This window comes from Bos grunniens, chromosome 4 (genome assembly GCF_055505025.1).
Source record: "Bos grunniens cultivar Pamir isolate PY7600 chromosome 4, Bosgru_T2T1.0, whole genome shotgun sequence".
NCBI classification, from domain to species: domain Eukaryota; kingdom Metazoa; phylum Chordata; class Mammalia; order Artiodactyla; family Bovidae; genus Bos; species Bos grunniens.
The window spans coordinates 77,268,289-77,289,944 of NC_141168.1; the positions used below are offsets into that span (position 1 = coordinate 77,268,289).

The window sequence follows — 21,656 nt, forward strand, 5'->3', positions numbered from 1 at the left end:
TATGCCTATCCTTTACAGCAGTGGCTTTAACATTCCTGGCCCCTGGGTGCTAAATAGTAAGGGCCCAGTCGTTATGGTAACTGATGAAGAAAGGTAGCCTTAATAATAAACAGAAATTCAAGTCATGTATTCTTGAAGTTAAAATTGCAACTAAAATTAATGTCTTATTCCGTCAGACAAGCACTCTAACACTCTTATGCGTCCTTAAAGATTTATTGAACAAGTCTGGTGACTTCTTCCACCGATGTGACTGAGACTTTCTTCAAAATAGTGCTCCTCAGGTTGCTCACTTAGATGACAAAGTTCTCTCTCCTTCTGCTCCCCTGTTACATCATAAGACCTCCTTTCCCGTCCTTAATCCTTTTCCCTTTGTTGAACACAGAGCACTTCTACGTGCTAAGGAAAACCTGTAATTTGGATTATGTTGAGAACCAATGTGATGGAAGTCCAGCTATTGACTGGTGAGTACTTGCCTTCTTTGAGCCTGCAATGCAGGTCTTATAAATAAAATTTAAACTGAGTTTGATTTCAAACTCTGATCCTGAGGACTTTTTTTCATAATATAGCCTGGAAATGACCCTGTAATACACTCCTGGAGACAGGAGTAGATGAGACAGACTCCAATGGGAACCACTGTTAGAAAACCACAAGAGAAAATCCACACAGGAGAAAAGGAGGGGACAAGAAATCATGGGTTATTATACTGTTGGAAAGCATGTAGCTTCAAATAATATTGGTGAGCAAACTCATGACCTTAATAGTCTTTTTTGAACCAAGGGCATATCTGCTAAATAGCTGAATGCTATTGGCTAAATGCTAATAGGTGTGTATGTAGAAATCATGTCTTCTTGCTTGTATCTTTCATTAAAAGGATGATCCTTAGTTTATGAAAAAAATAGAAGTTAAAAGGAAAAGTGTGATTGTGTTGCTGGATTTGTATCTATTTTTAGAATAGTATTATAATTAGACTAAGCAGAATTTTAATACATAAGAATAGTATACTAAATTTATTCATTTTTCACAATATATGTAAGCAAGGCCGTTTGAAGCAATAAATGATCCCCTTCACTATGCCAGGAAAATGATGTATGGATTATTAACAGAGTTCAATTGACCAACCTGTGGACTAGCAGTCCACTTATAATTGATTAAAGGGCACACTGGCTCTTTCAACCTGGAAGGAATAATGTGTCTTTCTGGGATTCTCCTGATAAATTCTGAAGAGGGATAATGGTAACTCCAATGCCATGACTTAACAGAAAATTTTGAAACTGATGTATTTATAAAGCTTCCAGGGGAAATGCAGAAGGCTGGGAGAGTCATCCTAGAAGATGTAATATTTGATCTGAATTCTCAAGGGTAAACCGGAATTTGAAAAAAATAAAACCCCAAAACAGAAGGTATCTTTCATGTAAAAAGAAATAATTTTCTATGACACTGAACAATAAAACAATAGTTTTATGTTGCTAGGAGGATATAAATTCTATGAAGGCAGGGGTTTTAAATCTGTTTTATATACTGCTGTATGATAGAATTTCAAATGGTGTCTGAAACATGGCAGATGCTATGTGTGGAATGAAGAATGTGACATGAAGCTAAAGAGGTTGGTATGGACCAACTGATGAAGGCTTTGTGTGTAAGATAAAGAACTGGTCTTGGTTCTCTAGAGATCATGGAGAAGCACAGGAGGGCATTAAGAGGGAACATAAAACCATAAAATTCAATAAGATCATGTAGGTGGCTATGGTGGTGGTAAAGCTATAAGGTTAAGAACAAAAGTATTAAAAAGAACAGAATCTGGGAAATCTCAGTTTTTGAGGGATGAACAAAGAAACAGGATTCATTAAAGGAGTCTGAGAAGAAACAGAGAACTGGAAGACAGCTAGAAGAGACTGGGGAGGAGAGGTTCTGAAGAAATGAGAAGTATTCCCGGACAGACAGGAAGCCGCTGTCAACGTTAGAGCATTTTCAGTAGCGTAATGGGAGGGAAGTCAGAAGCAGTAGGTCAAAAGGCACTGGGACAGTGAGAAAGTGCAGATGTTACGTAAAGCCTATTCCTCCAGGAAAGTGATCTTAAATGACTCATGGAATAAGGTGGGATATATGTCAACACATATAGGGATGATATTTCGAAAAAATTATCTGAGAATTAAAGAAAAGAGAAAGAGCCATGGCTGAAGGGTAATGCAGAATTAAGAAAAGGTTCTTAAAGTATAGGATAAATTCCAGCAGGTATATAGGCTAAGGGTAAGATGCCCAAAGAAAAGTTATAATAATGTCCATGATAAAAGATGTGAATGAAGCCATTCTCTGAGTGGATAGTGGTGGCTTCTTTGAAGAGCAAGGTGAAGCTGGTGGCTTTGAATAGAGGATCTATAAAGAAAATCCAGAGATGAAGAAGAAAGGATGGGCCTATGTAAGCTGGTTTCTGAGAACTGAGAGAGGCACTTATCTATATACACTTGGAATGATGAATATTAGATTAGGTTCAGCTAAATGTGGATCTAAAGAATGTATTTAATGGCACAAATGTTTTCATTTTCCTTTGATTTTTCTTTATATAGGATTGGGGATTTACATGCCAAGTGGCAAGGTATTCCATATGGGATTTAGCAGACCCTCAAACTTATGTTAGATTGTTGGCATATGTGGTCTGGGTAGGCTTTAAACATAGGGAAAATATACACAGCTAAAATGTAATATTCATCATAAGTTTATAGCCATTTAGCAGAATTGGATTCATCTATGCTTTCCTTCAAAGAAGGCAATGACACCCCACTCCAGTACTCTTGCCTGGAAAATCCCATGGACGGAGGAGCCTGGTGGGCTGCCGTCCATGGGGTCACTAAGAGTCAGGCACGACTGAGCGACTTCACTTTCACTTTTCACTTTCATGCATTGGAGAAGGAAATGGCAACCCACTCCAGTGTGTTTGCCTGGAGAATCCCAGGGACGGAGGAGCCTAGTGGGCTGCTGTCTATGGGGTCGCACAGAGTCGGACACGACTGAAGCGACTTAGCAGCAATGCTTTCCTTGGGCTTCCTAGGTGGCGCCAGGGGTAAAGAACCCACCTGCCAATGCAGGAGACATAAGGGACACAGGTTCAATCCCTGGGTCAGGAAGATCCCTGGAGGAGGGCACGGCAAAACACTCCAGTATTCTTGCCTGGAGATTCCCATGGACAGAGAAGCCTGGCAGGCTACAGCCCACAGGGTTGCAAAGAATTGGACACGACTGAAGCAACTTAGCACATGCTTCCCTCACTAAATTCCATTCCATATTTTAAGTGGATGTCAGTCTGGTGCAACTCTTCCCAATCTACCAGTAGAAGATGCTTTGTAACATAAAACTGTTTCTGAACTGAAATGTATTCTAGTGCTCATTAAAACTCACTCTCCTAGAAATGTAAAACTGATTTATCTAATGTACCACAAAATTCTCCATAAATGTACCACACACTGTGAAATAATGTTAATTAGAAGAAGAGGCAAAATAATACATTTTCTTTACATTTTAGGGCAATTATCATAACTCCCATTAATATGGTATAATAACTATAATTATTTTCATTTGCACTTTTGATAGAATTTATATTCATTAAAAGTCTATATTTGTATTCTGAAATATGAAAAAAATGAACATGACATTACAATGTTTTATAGCAAGATAATGCTGTAGGTGATTTCATTAATTTATTCAACAAGTAAGAGCCTACATGCAGGTGCTAAGATTCAGCAGTCTTCATGACAAGATTTTCTAAGTTTACCATCCAGAATTCTCTTGCACAGAACTTTAATTGCACTCAGTCCACTTAACTTTCTGCTCTCATGCATAAGCAACTAGCACTCTAGGGAGTGAGCACATTTTTGACACGATCAGCATAAATTTCTATATATAATATATTACATTATAGTACCAAAGAGTGAGGTGTGTGTGTGTGTGTGTGTGTGTGTGTGTGTGTGTGTGTGCATGTGTGTTGGTTACTTATTTTAAGATTTATAAAATCAGGGGACTTTGAAACTTACTCAAGTAAGCTTATTGTATACTGGTCATTTTCAGATTTGAGTTTATAACTTTTTAAAAGAAGTCTTAATGAAAAGACCCTAATATTCTCTCCTCTCACACAAAAATAATTTGCATGAACTGATCTAACATATTCCACAAAATAGTAAATGTTATCATCTTTCTGAAGCTTCTGAATTATTGGCTATAGCCATCCTCACTTTTTTCCTTCTTTCCTCTGACATTTCTCAAAATCCCTAATTCTACTATTGCCAAGTCTTGTAGAAAGTTAGTAAATGTTTGGTTTGTAAGCTCAAGGAAATTATAATGGTAGATTAGAAGGAGGCAGGAGATATGTTTAGAGATATCACATGAAAAATAAAACTATTTTTCACAGCTCCTTCCTCCTGGTGTCCCCAGCTAATGAATGAATGTACAGTTATAGCCAAGTAAGCTCATGACTCAGAAACACTGAGAATTGTAGAGTTTCTGAGAAAATATGGACATTACAGATTCTTTTCAATTTATAAACAGGGAGCTGGTACCCAAAGAACTTAAGTGACACATTCAAAGTAGCCATGTGAATTAGTAGCACAGATTATACTAGAAGCCTGGTATGTTGATTCTAGTTACATGAGCTTTTTCCATCATTTAATGCCAGTAAGCCTGTTTTGTTTCTGAGTGAAGATGTTGTATGACAGGTTTTATAGTCATATAACTCACACAGCTGGTGGGCTAATTTACAGGATTCACCTGTTACTACCCATTAGATTTTAAGTAAGCTCCCTAAGATCAAGGACTTATTTTGTTTACTGGATGTCCCCATATTTAGAACAGCACCTGTGACACTTGTGAACTAAATAAAGGGGAAAAAAAAGACAATTTAGGTAAAGGTTTGGTGCATGACCAAAGAGAAAGGAGAGATGCTAAGGAAGTTTAAAAGCCTAGACAGGAGAAAATAATAGTTTGTCCATTTTAGCACACTCAGCTGCATTATTTGACTCATACATGCATGTTCCTAATTTTGTTTTATAACTGCTCTTCTATTCCTAGTGTCATAATAGAATAAAATAACTTAACATGTATACTCGCCAAGCTCTGAGGAAAAAGTAAGAAAAAAGATACAGTCCTTGCTTTTGAGGGAAATTAGCTAGTATTTTTTTAAAAATGAGTAGTTTCCCTGAATTGGCACTTCCATAAATCTCCATTAGTGCAATTATTTATATTTATACTGATGAATGTGGGACTATAAATCTTAACACACCCTTTGCGTGCATGAGCATGCTTAGTCGTGTCCAGTTTTGCGACCCTATGGACTGTAGCCTGCCAGGCTCCTCTGCCCATGGGATTTCCCAGGCAAGAATACTGGAGTGGGTTGCCATTTCCTTCTCCAGGGGATCTTCCTGACGCAGGGATCCAATCTGTGTCTCCTGAGCTTCTTGCATGGTCAGGTGGATTCTTTACCACTGAACCACTTGGAAAGCCCCTTTCTGTGCATGTAGGGTACCTTGAATTAGCAAATAGGGCAAAAACGGTAAATACTAAGTCACAATAACTAAATTATATCTTGTCATATGTAGATTGTGTTCACCATCTACAGACTTTTTGTCCATTCTTCCATTTATATTTAGAAATGGCCAGATATATTTTTAAATAAAACAAATTGATATATTAAGTTGATTATTTAATTGATGTATATATATGGGTTAGCATGGGGTGGGATAATTTTTGTATGAAATAGAGTCTGCAGTTTTTAAACCTGTATTTTTATAGTACTTGAGCTTTATGATGAAAAGTTGAAAAAGTCATTCAGCTCCAAGAATCTCTTGGATACAATGAATGCCATCTCCTACTTCATAAGCCCCAAATGAAAAGCTCAAATGGTAAAGAATCTGCCTGCAATGTGGGAGACCCAAGTTCAATTCCTAGGTCTAGAAGATCCCCTGGAGAAGGGCATGGCAACCTATTCCAGTATTCTTGCCTGGAGAATTCCATGGACAGATGAGCCTGGTGGGTTCCATGGGGTTGCAAAGAGTCGGACATGACTGAGCAACTAACCCATACATATAAAATATTATGCAGTATGGCAGCTCGCCCCCACCCCCCACTCTTTTGGAACCTACAACAGAACTAACTTGGACACAGCACAGATAGGGATGCTAGTTCTTGGTGATAAACACTTGATCTCACATGAGTTGAATGGCAGAAAATAAAGATAATTTAGGGTAATTATGGGGCTCCCCAGGAAGGAAATGGCAATCCACTCCAGGACTATTGCCTGGAAAATCCCATGGACAGAGGAGCCTGGTAGGTTACAGCCCATAGGGTCGCAAAGAGTCAGACACGACTGAGCGACTTCACTTTCACTTTCACTTTCCAGGTGGCGCTAGTGGTAAAGAATCCACATGCCAATGCAGGAGATGCAAGAGACATGGGTTTGATCCCTGGGTTGGGGAGATCCCCTGGAGGAGGAAATGGCACCCCGCTCCAGTATATTCTTGCCTGGAAAATTCAGTGGGCAGAGGAGTCTGGTAGGCTACAGTCCATGGGACCACAAAGAGTCAGACACGACTGAGTCACTGAGCACAGTTCAGTTCAGTTCAGTTCAGTCGTTCAGTTGCTCAGTCATATCCGACTCTCTGCAACCCCATGGACTGCAGCACACCAGGCCTCCCTGTCCATCACTAACTCCCAGAGTTTACCCAAACTCTTGTCCATTGAGTCGGTGATACCATCCAACCATCTCATACACTGTCATCCCCTTCTCCTCCTGCCTTCAATCTTTCCCGGCATCAGGGTCTTTTTAATGAGTCAGTTTTTCTCATCAGGTGGCCAAAGTATTGGAGTTTCAGCTTTAGCATCAGTCCTTCCAAAGAATATTCAGGACTGATCTCCTTTAGGATGGACTGGTTGGATCTCCTTGCAGTCCAAGGGACTCTCAAGAGTCTTCTCCAACACCACAGTTCAAAAGCATCAATTCTCGGCACTCAGCTTTCTTTATAGTCCAATTCTCACATCCATACATGACCACTGGAAAAACCATAGCTTTGACTAGACAGACCTTTGTTGGCAAAGTAATGTCTCTGCTTTTTAATATGCTGTCTAGATTGGTCATAACCTTTGTTCCATGGAGCAAGCATCTTTTAATTTCATGGCTGGAGTCACCATCTGCAGTGATTTTGGAGCCCCCCAAAATAAAGTCTGTCACTGTTTCCACCATGAACTTCCAGTTGTTCAAGCTGGATTTAGAAAAGGCAGAGGAACAAGAGATCAAATTGCCAACATCTATTGGATCATTGAAAAAGCAAGAGAGCTCCAGAAAAACCTCTACTTCTGCTTTATTGACTATGCCGAAGCCTTTGACTGTGTGGACCACAACAAACTCTGGAAAATTCTTAAAGAGATGGGCAATACCAGACTATCTGACCTGCCACTTGAGAAATCTGTATGCAGGTCAGGAAGCAACAGTTAGAACTGGACATGGGGCAACAGACTGGTTCCAAATTGGGAAAGGAGTACATCAAGGCTGTATATTGTCACCCTGCTTATTTAACTTATATTCAGAGTACATTATGAGAAATGCTGGGCTGGATGAAGCAAAAGCTGGAATCAAGATTGCTGGGAGAAATATCAATAACCTCAGATATGCAGATGACACCACCCTTATGGAAGAAAGTGAAGAAGAACTAAAGAGCTTCTTGATGAAAGTGAAAGAGGAGAGTGAAAAACTTGGCTTTAAACTCAACATTCAGAAAACTAAGATCATGGCATCTGGTCCCATCACTTCATGGGAAATAGATGGGGAAACAGTGGAAACTGACAGACTGAGCACAGAGTAATTATAAAAGGAAAACATACAGTTTCCTTCTTTGGAATATTTACCATCTCACAGTGCATGCAAATAAACGCACTCTACGGGTTCAAATATGAAAGACGCTCTGTTTCTATGGGACCAAAACACTGATGCTGATTTCTCCCCAACACATCAAGAAAAAAAAAATTTTTTTTTTTTAGTTTTTCCTTTTTTCTCCGTTGATTTGAAAGGTCATGTAAACTCAAAATATTTGGGAAAAAAAAATATTTGATACTGTTGCCAATCCAATGTTAAATTCTGAGCCCTATCTTACTCAGCACTTGATAACAATTGTTCACACTTTCCATCTTGAAAAATTTTCCTTCATAAGACAACAAGTACCCCTATGTCACAACTCATGCTTTCTTAACATTTGGCTGCTCACTCCTCCTCTTCATGACTCTAAAGTCAGAGGTCCTAGGCCTCAGTCCTCAGAATGTTTCTGTTCTTTCCTCATATTCAAGCTCTAGGTGTTCTCATTCAGTATCCAGCGTTAAACACCCTCCACACCAGCCATCACTGCTTAGAAACCTAAGGGAATCTCAAGTTTAGCACGCCCCAGACTGGATTCTTGATTTCCCTGCAGCCCTGCATGAGCATTTCCATCCATCATACCCATCATGTGCAGCTGGTTAGGTCAAAAACTTTACAGCCTTTTATTCCTCTCTTTCTTCAATATTCCCTATCCCATCCATCAGCAAACCCTATGACGTTCCCTTTGAAATATATTCAGAATCAATTCTTACTGCCTCCACTCCTACCATCCTTTTCCAACCTCCTCATCTGTCCTTGGATTGCTGTGAAAGCCAACACCCTTGTTTGCCTGTTTCCATCCTTGTCTACCGACAGTTTCTTCTCAATGCAGTAGCCACAGGGAGTCTCTTAAAATCTTATATCACATCCCTTCTCTGCACAGACACTCCAAAGGCTTTCCATTTCACTCAGAAGCAGAATCTAAAGTCCTTTCTATGGTGCATGGCTACATAAGGCTCTCCATTATCTGTCTCTCTACAGACCCAACAATCTGTCTGACCTCAGCCGATACTGCATCTCTTCCCCACTCAGCTGACACGAGCTTCCTTGCTATTAGTTATCTACACCAAGCACAGTCCTGCCTCAGGGCCTTGTCTCTGCCCAGAATGTTCTTCCCTGGATATCCACACGGCTGGCTCCCTTGCTTTCTTTAGATCTTTGCACAGATGTCTTTCCCTGACTACTGTTTCTAAAAGAGATGTTTCTTCTTTCCCCACCATTCTCCTTTCTTTTACTCTGCTCCTCAGTTTGTCTTCATTCTTATCCCTAACATATATTTTTTTCTTTATTACCTAATCCCTGCAAGAAGATAAGCTTCTTGAGGCAGGGACTTTGTTTTGATTACTGACATATTTCTAGCACTTAGACCTGTGCTAAGCACACAGTAGGTTCTCAATAAATACTTAAGTGAATAAATAAGTCCTACATATCTAAGCAAAAGCCATCAAAGCTTGATGTCCATAAAATTTTGGGAAGCTGACATCATGTAAAACTCACTGATACAGCAGTCAGAAAACAAATATTTGACTTCTATTTTTGCTACTTGTAAGTGGTGTGACAACTCTACAAATATTCTCACTATCCTCTCTCACTCCAAGGGTCATCTGTGCAACAAGGTCCATGTTTGGTGTACAGATTGTGACATCCATGACATTTTCCACATTATGATGAGGTACCCTGTCATTGATGTTTATTCATATTTCCTATATTTAGGGACCATAAATTGTCCACCCCTCTGTCTACACATGCATTCACTGAACTTGAGCCAGTTACTTAATACTGAGTCTAAGTATTAAGATTTGGCTGCTCACTCCAGGAGGGAAATATGAGTAGACCTTGTGAACTTTAAAACATATACTAATTGCTTAAGTGTACCTGAAAAGCTTGATTATAATACCATGTTATAAAAAAGATTTCATCTCACACTTTGGCCTAATCGGTAGTTATAATCCCTGATGTGCAGGTCAAGGTGCAGGCAGCATATTTGAAATATCAAGGGCAGAGTATCTACCATGTGTGTGACCTTTATTCCTGGGCACACAGGAACACAGAATGTCCCAGCTTCTGATGGTTAATGGGGCCAAAACTGAGCTCTGGTCAACTAACTGTAGGAGAAAGTGATGCACACACATTATGCAGCTGGGCCCACAGCCCCCTGCATGATCCTCTGTTCTTTTCGTTTGTGCTTTATCTGCCAGTGGGTTAGAGAGGACCCGGGGGGTCGGGGTGGGGGGCTTCAAGGCCTTAAAGCATGAACAGGGGAGAAGAAGCCTGGTTCCCTGAGCCACTGTATGGAGGATAGTGGCCTAGAAAACCTGTGATTCAGGAATGTGTAGTGTTGGAAATCATATAAGTGAGAAACAGACTTTTATCGAGCTTCTGAGGCCCAGGGCATATTTGTTAACTCAGCAGCCAGTAAGCCATGGTCATTCACACCTCATGATGTGGATTTGTTTCTTGTTTGTTTGGTCATGTTTATTGTTTTCTGCTGACATCAAGTGGAATGGTAGATTACATAATATTAAGTGTGTGATATCCACTTTTTCACCTAATCTCTGAAGAGCTGCTGCTGCTGCTGCTAAGTCGCTTCAGTTGTGTCCGACCCTGTGTGACCCCATAGACGGCAGCCCACCAGGCTCCCCCGTCCCTGAGATTCTCCAGGCAAGAATACTGGAGTGGGCTGCCATTTCCTTCTCCAAGCACTCTTTTCAAATAATGAGTGCTTCTCTCTCTCAGAAATATTCCAGTGACAGATCCTTATTACTGGTGAGTACTGACTTTCTCTTATTTTAGTCAAAATGAAAGGGTAACAGGCAGGAAGGCCAGGGGTCTCCAAATAGAGGAAATAGCCTGCAAGTGTCAGACATTTTTATCTCTCTTAAGCGGCAGGAGGAAACAAACTAGCAATATTTTTTCCTTCTCTATACAAATTTAAAGGGAGGTTTCTCTTAAAATACTGTGTTGCCATAATGACACCCGGTTTCGCCTGAAGTTAGCTATTCTCGAGTCTAGAGATAACCAATGCCGTTTTCTTACGAAAATGTTTGTCTTAAGCTATGCTAATGTACTATGCCTTTACCCCAAACTCTGTCTCCAAGTCGGTTCCGCCTCTTGGCCCAGAACCTACTTGACAAAAAAGTATGGATATTGTTCTCCTAATCTATGTAAATGAAACTATTTGTATGGTGGTCTGCCCTTCTTCAAGATTCAAGTTAATCATTTTATGGCCCATCTGAATTTTAAGACATTTCCTTTCTTTCATTAACAGACTGCTAGTGACTATATAACATCCAGCTAAAGACTAGCAGGGGGGTACTCTTTCTGCCCCCTTCTGATGCCTATGTCAGAAGCTTTCTCTATCTCCTTTATACTTTAATAAAACTTTACTACACAAAAGCTCTGAGCGATCAAGCCTCGTCTCTGGCCCCGGATTGAATTCTTCTCCTCCGGGGGCCAAGAATCCCGGTGTATTCGCGTGATTCAACAACAACCTTTCAAAAACATCTTTTGATGACCTCTTAAGTCTTTCATTGCTGTGGTAGTACTGATAGTTTTAAACTTCTAAGTGTCTTTTTAAAAGTATCTTTTATAACTTTAACTAACTAGCTGTTAATACATTTCTCCAAAAACTAGTGACATGAAATAAGCACTAAAATATCTGGGGTCATGGGGCATGATGTTTACAACTTAGTCTTAAATGGTTCAGAAACACATTCACCAACGCACAAGCAAACATACACACACCCACACTCAGGGAACTGGGCAAAATGTTAACAGCAATGTGGGTGAGTGGTATATGATGTTCTGTGTACTATACTTGGAATTTTCATGTGAATTTGAAACTATTTTTAGACAAACACATTTGTTTTAGATAAAAATGTTAGTATTGTTAAAAATATCAATACTTCTTATAGCTTTATTTTTAACATTTTCTCTGTGCAATTTAAAACTTTTTATTACAATGTTCTTGATAGCATGCTTTTTGAAATTTCAAAGCAGGAGTTCTCTATATAGATATGATTCTGTGTTCATGATTTTTATGCTTTGCCCTCAAAGTTTTGGTATAATCTATGCTGCCTCTCAAGTACTCTGAATTCTATTTGAATGTAAAGCAATGGGAATATGTGCGTTACTGATACTATTTATTATCATATTGTTGGCATGACAAGGGAATATTCTGATACAGTGAAAACTTCTGGTATCATGTTTTCTAGAAAAAAGAAAAAATTTCAAATATTAATCAGCTACAGTTTATGGGAGGCTCACAAATTAGGTAGGGAACTTTGTTGCATTTTAATATAAATAAGAGTAAAATATATGACGAGGAATTAGTAATCATTCTGGAGTTGCTTCCCAGACATCACATAACAACCTCCTTGGGTAGAATACATAACAATACCCTACCATACTAGGCTGAGCATCAGCCAACAAATTATTTATAAATAAACTAATATGTTTCTTGAGCCACTGAAACAGAAAAACTATTAGCCAGTCTATAATCAAGATAATAGCACCTATAAGACATGAGAAAAATAGAAATAGTTTTAGGTCAAGGGGAAAATGGAAGAAAAAAAATAGAAGATACTTGATTCAATTCTACTTAAATGAATTTGAAAACATGAATAAAAGAAACAATTTTGTAGGCTATAATATATATTATAAAAACCAAGTCCAGCCAAGACAGAAACTGTAAGAAGATTAATTACCATGGAAGAAATTGAGAAAGTTGTAAAAGGGTATCCCTCTCCTTACAAAACCAAACCAAGCCAAAACCAAAATGCAACTCACTAGAACTAGATAATTTCTAAGGTGTATTATATTATTGCCTCGAGAAATAGAAAACTTCAATTTAGAGCAGAGAGAGAAGGAAAATTATTGACTGCTTTTATGACACCAGTATAACTTTGAACAAACCAAAACAATGCCCCATCTCCCAAACTTGTGACAGATGTCATTTACTAATGTTGATGCAAAATTACATATAAACAAATAGAATTTAGGGATGTATTATATACATAATACATTTTATTCTAGGAATGAAAGGATAGTTCAATACTAATAAATTTCTTAATGCAATTTATTCACAATGATAATTCAAAGGAGAACATAATGATTATACCCATAGATGCCTTTTGGGTTTTTGATAACATTCATTATCCAATTTTGATAAAGATTTTTAATGAAATCAGAATTGAAGGGTACTTCCTTAATATGATAAATAAAGTCAATATTGCGTCTGTGTAAAATGAGACAGTTTTCATATAAGCCAGGGATAAGAATTTCTATAATCATCTTCGTTAACTAACAATGTTCAAGAAATAACAGATGTATTAAATAAGACAAAGTAGAGGCATGCAAATAGGAAAGGAGGAGGCACAGTGACTGTTATTTGTAGGTAGTATGATTATGTGGGCCCATATCCTATGAGATGAACTGAAATAAATATAAGAAACATGAAGATAACTTGGGGTAAATAACTGATTATGAAATTAATATTCAAGAGTAAAACTCCATGGGGTAAGGAGATATGTGACAAATAAAGGACAGATTTATGTGGACACATATCTATTTATTTATTTATATCTGTCACCTTCCAAAGGAATGCCAACTGCATGGGAAAAAGGATGTGACTTTGTATACTGCTCTACCTCCAGTCCCCCCAAAATGCCTAGTACATAGTGGGCACTCAAGAAATATTTGTTGAAAGAAGGGATGAATCTATAAGACAGATTTACTCTTTTGTGTAGAGATAGATGTGCAAAGATACATCACTTTTTAATAACAGATAAAAATGGAAAGCAACTGTAATATCCATTAGTGGTGATTAAATAGCTATTAAAAATAATGAGGTGTATTTCTGAATATATAAAGCCCTCTAAGATAAATTGTTAAGTTAAACAAAGCAAGACACTAGTCCATAATCCAAGTCTCAATACATTTAAAATGAATGAAATCCTATAAAATATATTATCCTCCAAGTATAAATCATTAGAATCAACAGAAAGCTGGGAGATCCTAAATGTTTAAAAAATAAACAACATGTTTCTAAGTAACCTATGGTTTATAAAATAAATTACAAAGGAAATAAGAAGATATCTTGAGCTGAATAAAGAAAACACAAAATATAAAAATTTATGGAATTCAGCTAATGAAGTGCTTCCAGTGAAATTTATAGCTTTAAATAATTTTATTAGGGAGAAGAGAGTCATTAAGCTTTTACTTCAGGGTGACAGAAAAGGTAAAGTAAATCAAAGAAAAAATAAGTAGAAGAGAAAAAGTTAAAGATCAGAGTGGAAATAATTAAGCTAGAAAATAGAAAAACAATGAATCCAAAAATTAGAATAGACCTAAATTGATAAAATACATTTAATTAGTAATTACAAAATCTTCTGGGTAAAAACCCAGACTAGATATCTTCACTGGTGAATTCTATCCAAACTTTTAAGGGGGAAATAATATTAATACTACACAAACTCAGAGAACAGAGGGAAAGTCCAATGTTATCCCGAAAAAAAAAAAAAAAAAGCAGACAAAAGAAAATTACAGAAAATCTCCTATCCATAGGTTCAAAGATTCTTAAGCAAACACAATATAGCAACATACAAAAAGAATTATGTACCATAATCAAATGGGGTTATCTCAGGTATGATAAATTAGTTTAATATCAAAATAATCATATAATGTATAGCACTTTATTAATGAAGAACAATACTACATGATCATCTCAATAGTTGTGGGAAAAGTATTTGGTGAAAGTCAAGACGTTGATTATTAAGAGTCTCAATAATTTATGAATAGAAGACTGGAATTTTCTCAACCTGATAAAGGGCATATGCCGAGATGTACCCCATAGGCCTACAAGTCCATTGCTTACCCAGCTGTAAGACCTAGGAAACAAACAGGAGTCAGCAACAGAGACATCAGTGGTTTAATGGATGGCGGAGTTTACATGTCTAAAGCAAGATTCTAGAGAGTTATTTAGGGCCCCCTGGTGGCTCAGATTGTAAAGAATTGCCTGCAATGCAGGAGAGCTGGGTTTGATTCCTGGGTTGGGAAGATCCCCTGGAGAAGGGAATGGCTATCCAATCCAGTATTCTGACCTGGAGACTTGCATGGACTGTTTGGTCCATGGGGTTGCAAAGAGTTGGACACATTTGAGTGACTTTCACTCAGAGAGATATCCCAGTGTGTATGGTTGATGGCAGGCAGGACACAGTGGCAGTTATTCTTGCAGGAGCAGGGAGGAGATGAGGTTATCATTTACAGGAGTGGACTCACTAGTTACCAGGGAAACCAGTAGAGAGGCATGACCCTCACCACCCCTTTGATAAGAACAATCACCAGCTGGGGCCTCGGGCAAGTACAGAGGAAGATCAGTCATGTATATAGGGTTTAGGTGAAGCAGGCACTGGTCGGGTGAAGGATAGACAGATAAGAGAATAGTCCTCTTGAGTGCCCTGACCACACAAAATATAAAAACTACATTAAAAAAAAAAATAATGATGAAAAGCAAATGCCTTATCACTAAAATCAGCAGTGAGATAAGGATGTGTGTATGGGTTAGTTGCTCAGTTGTGTCCAACTCTTTGCAACCCCATAGACTGTAGCCCACCAGGCTCCTCTGTCCATGGAATTCTCCAGGCAAGAATACTAGAGTGGGTTGCCATGCCCTTCTCCAGAGGATCTTTCAGACCCAGGAATCGAACTTGGGTCTCCCGCATTGCAAGCAAAGTCTTTATCATTTGAGCTACCTGGGAAGCCACCCCTCCCCTGCTTTTTTTTTTTTAATTGAGGTAAGGATATTCTCTCATAATTATTTCTATTCAACATCATACTGGAAGTTCTAGCTAGTGTAGCAAGTCACAGAGAAAAAAAATCGAAGACATAAAATTGTAAAGAAGAAAATAAAGATTTACTACTAGATGACATAATAACTATACAGAAAATTTGATGGAATCTACAAAAAAAAAAAAAGCCCAGAACTAAAGTGAGTGTAATAGGGTTACAGTGTCCAAGATCAAAACAGATATATATATTTCTATATATTAGCAATAAACAATCTGAAAATGACACTGAGAAAACAATTCCATTCACATTAATTTTAAGAAGAATAAAATAGGTAGGAATAAGTTTAACAAAAGAAGTAAGATATGTACATTAAGGACTACAAACCATTGTAAGAGAAATTAAAGGAGATTCAAATAAATGAAGAGATATACCACATTTATGAATGGAGAGATTCACTGGCAATTCTTCAAAAACTATTCTATAGATTCAGTGCAACATCAGAATCTCAGCAGGCCTTTTATTAAAAAAAAATTTAAAACGTTGACACTAAAATTTATATGGAAATGCAAAGGGTCTAGAATAACCAAAATAATTTTGAAAAAGGAGGCAAAAGTTGGAGGACTCATGCTGCTTGATTTTAAGACTATATATAAAGCTAGTCTAGAAGTGTGGTATGACCATGGGGATAGACATATAGGTCAATGAATTAGAATAGAGTCTAGCAATAAACCACATTTATGCCAATTCATTTTTTTTTTTTTTGCCAATTCATTTTTGACAGAAGTGCCAAGGAAATCCAAGGGGAAAGGACAGATTTTTTGTTTTTGTTTTTTATTTAAACAAATAGTGCTAGAACAATTGGAAATCTGTAGACAGAAAAACGCACTTAGACATTCCCTTATTCTATGCTCAACAATGGTCTTGAAATGCTTTACAGGTTTAAATGTAAGAGTTAAAACTACAAAAGTTCTAGAAGAAAGCAGGGAAAACTTTGTGATCTTGGATTATACAAAGATTTCTTAGATCTAACACAAAAGAAAGATTCATAGAAGAAAATAATGATAAATTGGATTTTATCAAGAAAACTTTTGTGCTTCAAAAGGAAGCATTAAGAAAACGAAGAGACAAGCCACAGCCTAGGAGAAAATATCTGCAAATCATTTATCTTCGAAAAGATGCGTAATCAGAGTGTAAAAAGGACTTTTACAACTTAATATGAAGACAAACAGCTTAGTAAATATACAAATGAGCAAAATGTTGAGTAGGCATGTCACCAAAGAAGATAATTAATGTTAATAAACACATGAAAACATACCATGGTAAATATATGAAAAAATTAGAGAAATGTAAATTAAAATCAGAAAAGGCATCATTATACCTAAAGAAGGCTATAATCAAAACGACTAACTGTACCAAACATGGGCAACAATGGGCAGAAACTGAAAACCTTACACATCGGTAGTGGGAATGTAAAATGGTATAGCCATTCTGGAGAACACTCTGGCTATTTCTGAATACTTTAAATATATACTTATCATGTAACCCAACAGACCCTAGGTATTCACTCAATAAAAGAGAAAATATATGCACTCACAAATACTTATATGTAAATGTTCACAACAGTATTATTTATAAATGTCAAACTTGAAAATAACTCAAATGTCCTTCCACTGGTGAACAGATTTTTAAAAAATGTATACCCATACAATGTAATACTACTCAGGAATAAGAAGAAACAAGCTATTCATTCTTTTCCCTGCATGGGTAGATCGCAACAGCGTTATGTTAAATAAAAACTAGTCTGTAAGATTCCACACACAAAAATGTCTAGAAAAGCAAAACTATCCAGAAAGCATATTAGTGATTATCTAGGGGCTGAGGGAATTGGGATGATGGATGTTCTAAGAATTATGGTGATTGCTGCACAGCTAAATCACTATAGCAAAACCTATCGAAATATATACTTATATTAATAATTGAGGCTTCCTAGTGGTGTAGTGGCAAAGAATCCACTTGCCAAAGCAGGAGATGCAACAGACATGGGCTCAATTCCTGGACTTGGAAAATCCCCTGGAGTAGGGAATGGCAACCCACTCTGGTATTCTTGGCTGGGAAATTCCACGGACAGAGGAGCCTGGTGAACTCCAATTCATGGGTCTCAGAGTTGGACTGAGACCACTTAGACCACTCACAACTGAGAGTTGACTGAGCCACCGAGCACACAAATAATTGGTGAATTCTATGGTATATAAATAATACCCCAATGATGTTTGTTAAAAAATAAAATACACCTTAATAATCAAGCTATTCAGAGCCAGACATGTGTATGTATAATATCATTCCATTTATATTAAACACAGTACATATATTAACATACATGCTAGTTAAGACCACAAAATTTTTGGAAGTGTGTATATATAAACAATATGGTTACCTCTAGGAAGAGGACTAAAATCCCGGGAAAAGAGAATTACTTTTCATTATATACCTTCGGACACTGTTTGAGAAAATTAAACCACATAACCACTTTAAAAATAAAAAAAAATCCTATAAATAATTTAAAACAGTTGACGATCCTGATACAAAGACCTACTACTACTAAGTCACTTCAGTCGTGTCCGATTCTGTGCGACCCCAGAGACGGCAGCCCACCAGGCTCCCCCGTCCCTGGGATTCTCCAGGCAAGAACACTGGAGTGGATTGCCATTTCCTTCTCCAATGCATGAAAGCGAAAAGTCAAAGTGAAGTCGCTCAGTTGTGTCTGACTCTTAGCGACCCCATAGACTGCAGCCTACTAGGCTCCTCCATCCATGGGATTTTCCAGGCAAGAGTACTGGAGTGGGGTGCCACTGCCTTCTCTGGATACAAAGACCTAGGTACATGAATTTGCTCTTGAAAATTTATGCTTATCTGAGTGATAAGCACCTATGAGTAGCCTATGGTAAGACACAGTGATTTTCATCATAAAACATGTTAGTTCCTATTAATTCCAGAGAACTGAGTTCAGATAGTGGGAATCTGAGGCAAACATGAGAGGTTTTTTGACCAGAAGTACTTTAAACATCACAGGGTACTACATTCTGCAATTCTACACTAGCCACAAAATAAAAACAAATTCCTCATTCCAAACACAAACAAAACTTTGAAAACTCGATTTCTATATTAATCTGCAAAAATACTCAATCACTATACTGTACTGCTCAGTGAGTAAAGAATCCACCTGCAATACAGGAGACACACGAGACACAGGTTCAGTCTCCCCAGGTTGGGAAGATCCCCTGGAGGAGGGCATGGCAACCTGCTCCAGTATTCTTGCCTGGAGAACCCGTGGACAGAGGAGCCTGGTGGGCTACAGTCCAAAGGGTTGCAAAGAGTCAGACACGACTGACTGACTGCACACCATCCCCCACACCCCTCCCCACACACTGTACATCTGAAACTAAAACAATAATGCAAATCAACTATGTCTCAATTTAAAAAAAAAGAAAAAAAAAACAAAATAAACTTTGAATACATGAGGATTAAATGGAGATGCTGGAGAGTAGAGGAAAAGAACAAATAAGAATAGAGTGGTCTGCTGACAGCTGGCACACAGACATGTTTTCAGTAAAGGTATAAATAGCACTAATATGAGTATATATCATGCGTGCATGCTAAGCTGCTTAAGTTGTGTCCAACTCTTTGCAACCCCATAGACTGTAGTCCACCAGGCTCCTCTGACCATGGGGATTCTCCAGGCAAGAATACTTAGGGGGTTGCCTTGCCCTCCGCCAGGGGATCTTCCCAACCCAAGGGTTGAAGCCACCTTGCTTATGTTTCCTGCATTGGCAGGCAGTTTCTTTACCACTAGTGCCAGCTGGGAAGCCTAAATATTTATTATATATATGGGCATATATATATATATATATATATATATATATATGAAAAATGATTTCAGAATAATTTTTTCTACTATATCATGCCTTCTATAAAGATATTACACACAAAAATTTGTCCAGACTTGTTTCTATGAGTCATCAGAGGATACTGCAGTGATTTTCAGCTATACCATTTAATATCAAGAATCTGTCTCAAAGATTTAATTTTGATTGGACATTATGAAATTATGGCTTTTAAATTAAGGGTATTTGTTTTAATCTTAAGCAGTAGAAAATCAAAATACACTGTCAATATTGAATTATCAAGTTTCAAGTGCAATTTTGTAATAATGCTTTAAGGTCATATTTAAGACTTCTGCTATCATATTAATTTCTTTTTTTAAGACAGGAACATAGTACTTTGTGTTCTATGCCTATTTGTGAAATACTGTGCCTAGTACCTCATACCCATTTTCACACAAAAATCAATAACATAAATACTTCTGTAAGTGGAAACACCTGCAGAAAGGGCAAAAAACATCATAAAAGGTGCTTCTTTCAGCTTTGACTGCTTTCATTTGCATTTCAAACTGTCAGGGCTTTCCTGCTGTTTTTAATGCTTTGAATAGACAGTCACATATGTTTGCCACATGTGTGCTCTTCACGCAAGAGTTCCTCACAGTACTGCCCCTTCTGACCCATTCCTGCTGTAGCTCTGGTGGTAATCTACAGACAACAGACATTTAATGAGCACCTATTGCGGGCCATTTCACTAAGAACAGTTATCATCAGAATATTAACAGATGAGACATCTCAGACTCATGGACTGAGTGTCCTAAGTCCTCAAATTGGTAAGTAGAAAACTAGGACTTGCCGGAACCCCTTCATTTATACTCTGTTTTCAAGTACCCTATCTCTGACCCTCCCCTCTTTTTTCTTCCTAGTTTCACTGACAATCAAGAGCAGAGTAGCAGAGAAATGAAGGAGGTGGCCTCCGCTTAGCCCCATTCCCTTCCTCACAGAGCAGGGGGAAGGTAAGAAAACTCCAGGGCTTGGAGCTCCTACCACAGTTCTTGCTGCTTCCAGTTCCACACTTCACCTGGGACACCCAGCCCAGAACTTCAGCCCCAGCCCTGCTCCATAACTTTCTTCCCAGGTCACAGAAGGTGCTACAGGTAATTATTGATGAAGTGCTCCTGTAAGTAATGGGAGAAGTGTCCTGAGCAACCCTACTCACCACTCTGAAAAGATTTTTCTAGTTGGACACTATTCCCATTGGTCCTTTTGGGGATTATCAACACTGTACTTGAGCTTGGAAGGAGTTCAACCAGCTTCTACCTGATAGCAGGCATGCCTATGGACAAGTCAGAGCCTTGTTTCCTTCAGGAAAATCAAGTTTCTTACTTTAGTCAATGGAAACTAGTCTGAAACTCCACAACTGATATGTTAATAAAGTTTTGGAATATAACCTATTCACACTTGGGGACTCAATCTTTATCCTCTCAGTTCACAGCAATATATATATATATTTACATACACACACACACACACACACACAATACATAGGCCGATACATAGGCCTCACCTTACAGCTTGTGGGATCTCAGTTCCTGGACCAGGGACTGAATCTGTACCCTTGGTAGTGAAAGCTTGGAGTTCTAACCAGTGGACTGCTAGGGAATTCTCCATAGCAGTGGATATTTGTAAGACTGAAAGCACTATTTTTATTGTGTTTAATATAAAATAGGAAAAATGTTCTCAAAATTCAAAAGCATAGCTTCCTGGACTTATATTTTTCTCTATTACTCTTACCTTCAACTTTTAAAGTATGATTTCATAGGCTTGTGGTTGCCAAAGGAGAGGGGTGGGGAAGGAAAGGACTGGGGATTTGGGATTAGCAGATGCAAACTATTATATACAGAGAGGATAAATAACGAGGTCCTACTGTGTAGCACATGGAACTATATTCAATATCCTGTGATAAAGCATAATGGAAAGGAACATGAAAAGGAATATATATATATAAAACTGAATCACTGCTTTACAGCAGAAATCAATACATTATAAATCAACTATATTCAATAAAACTTAAAATTAAAAAGTACGGTTTCATTCAACCCCAA

General features: G+C 37.9%; 1 protein-coding gene across 22 annotated transcripts in view; it reads right to left on the reverse strand.

The window, feature by feature from the left end:
• MAGI2 (membrane associated guanylate kinase, WW and PDZ domain containing 2) overlaps window positions 1-21,656 on the reverse strand; it is a 1,472,356-nt gene that overhangs the window by 241,298 nt on the left and 1,209,402 nt on the right. The window lies entirely within an intron of this gene.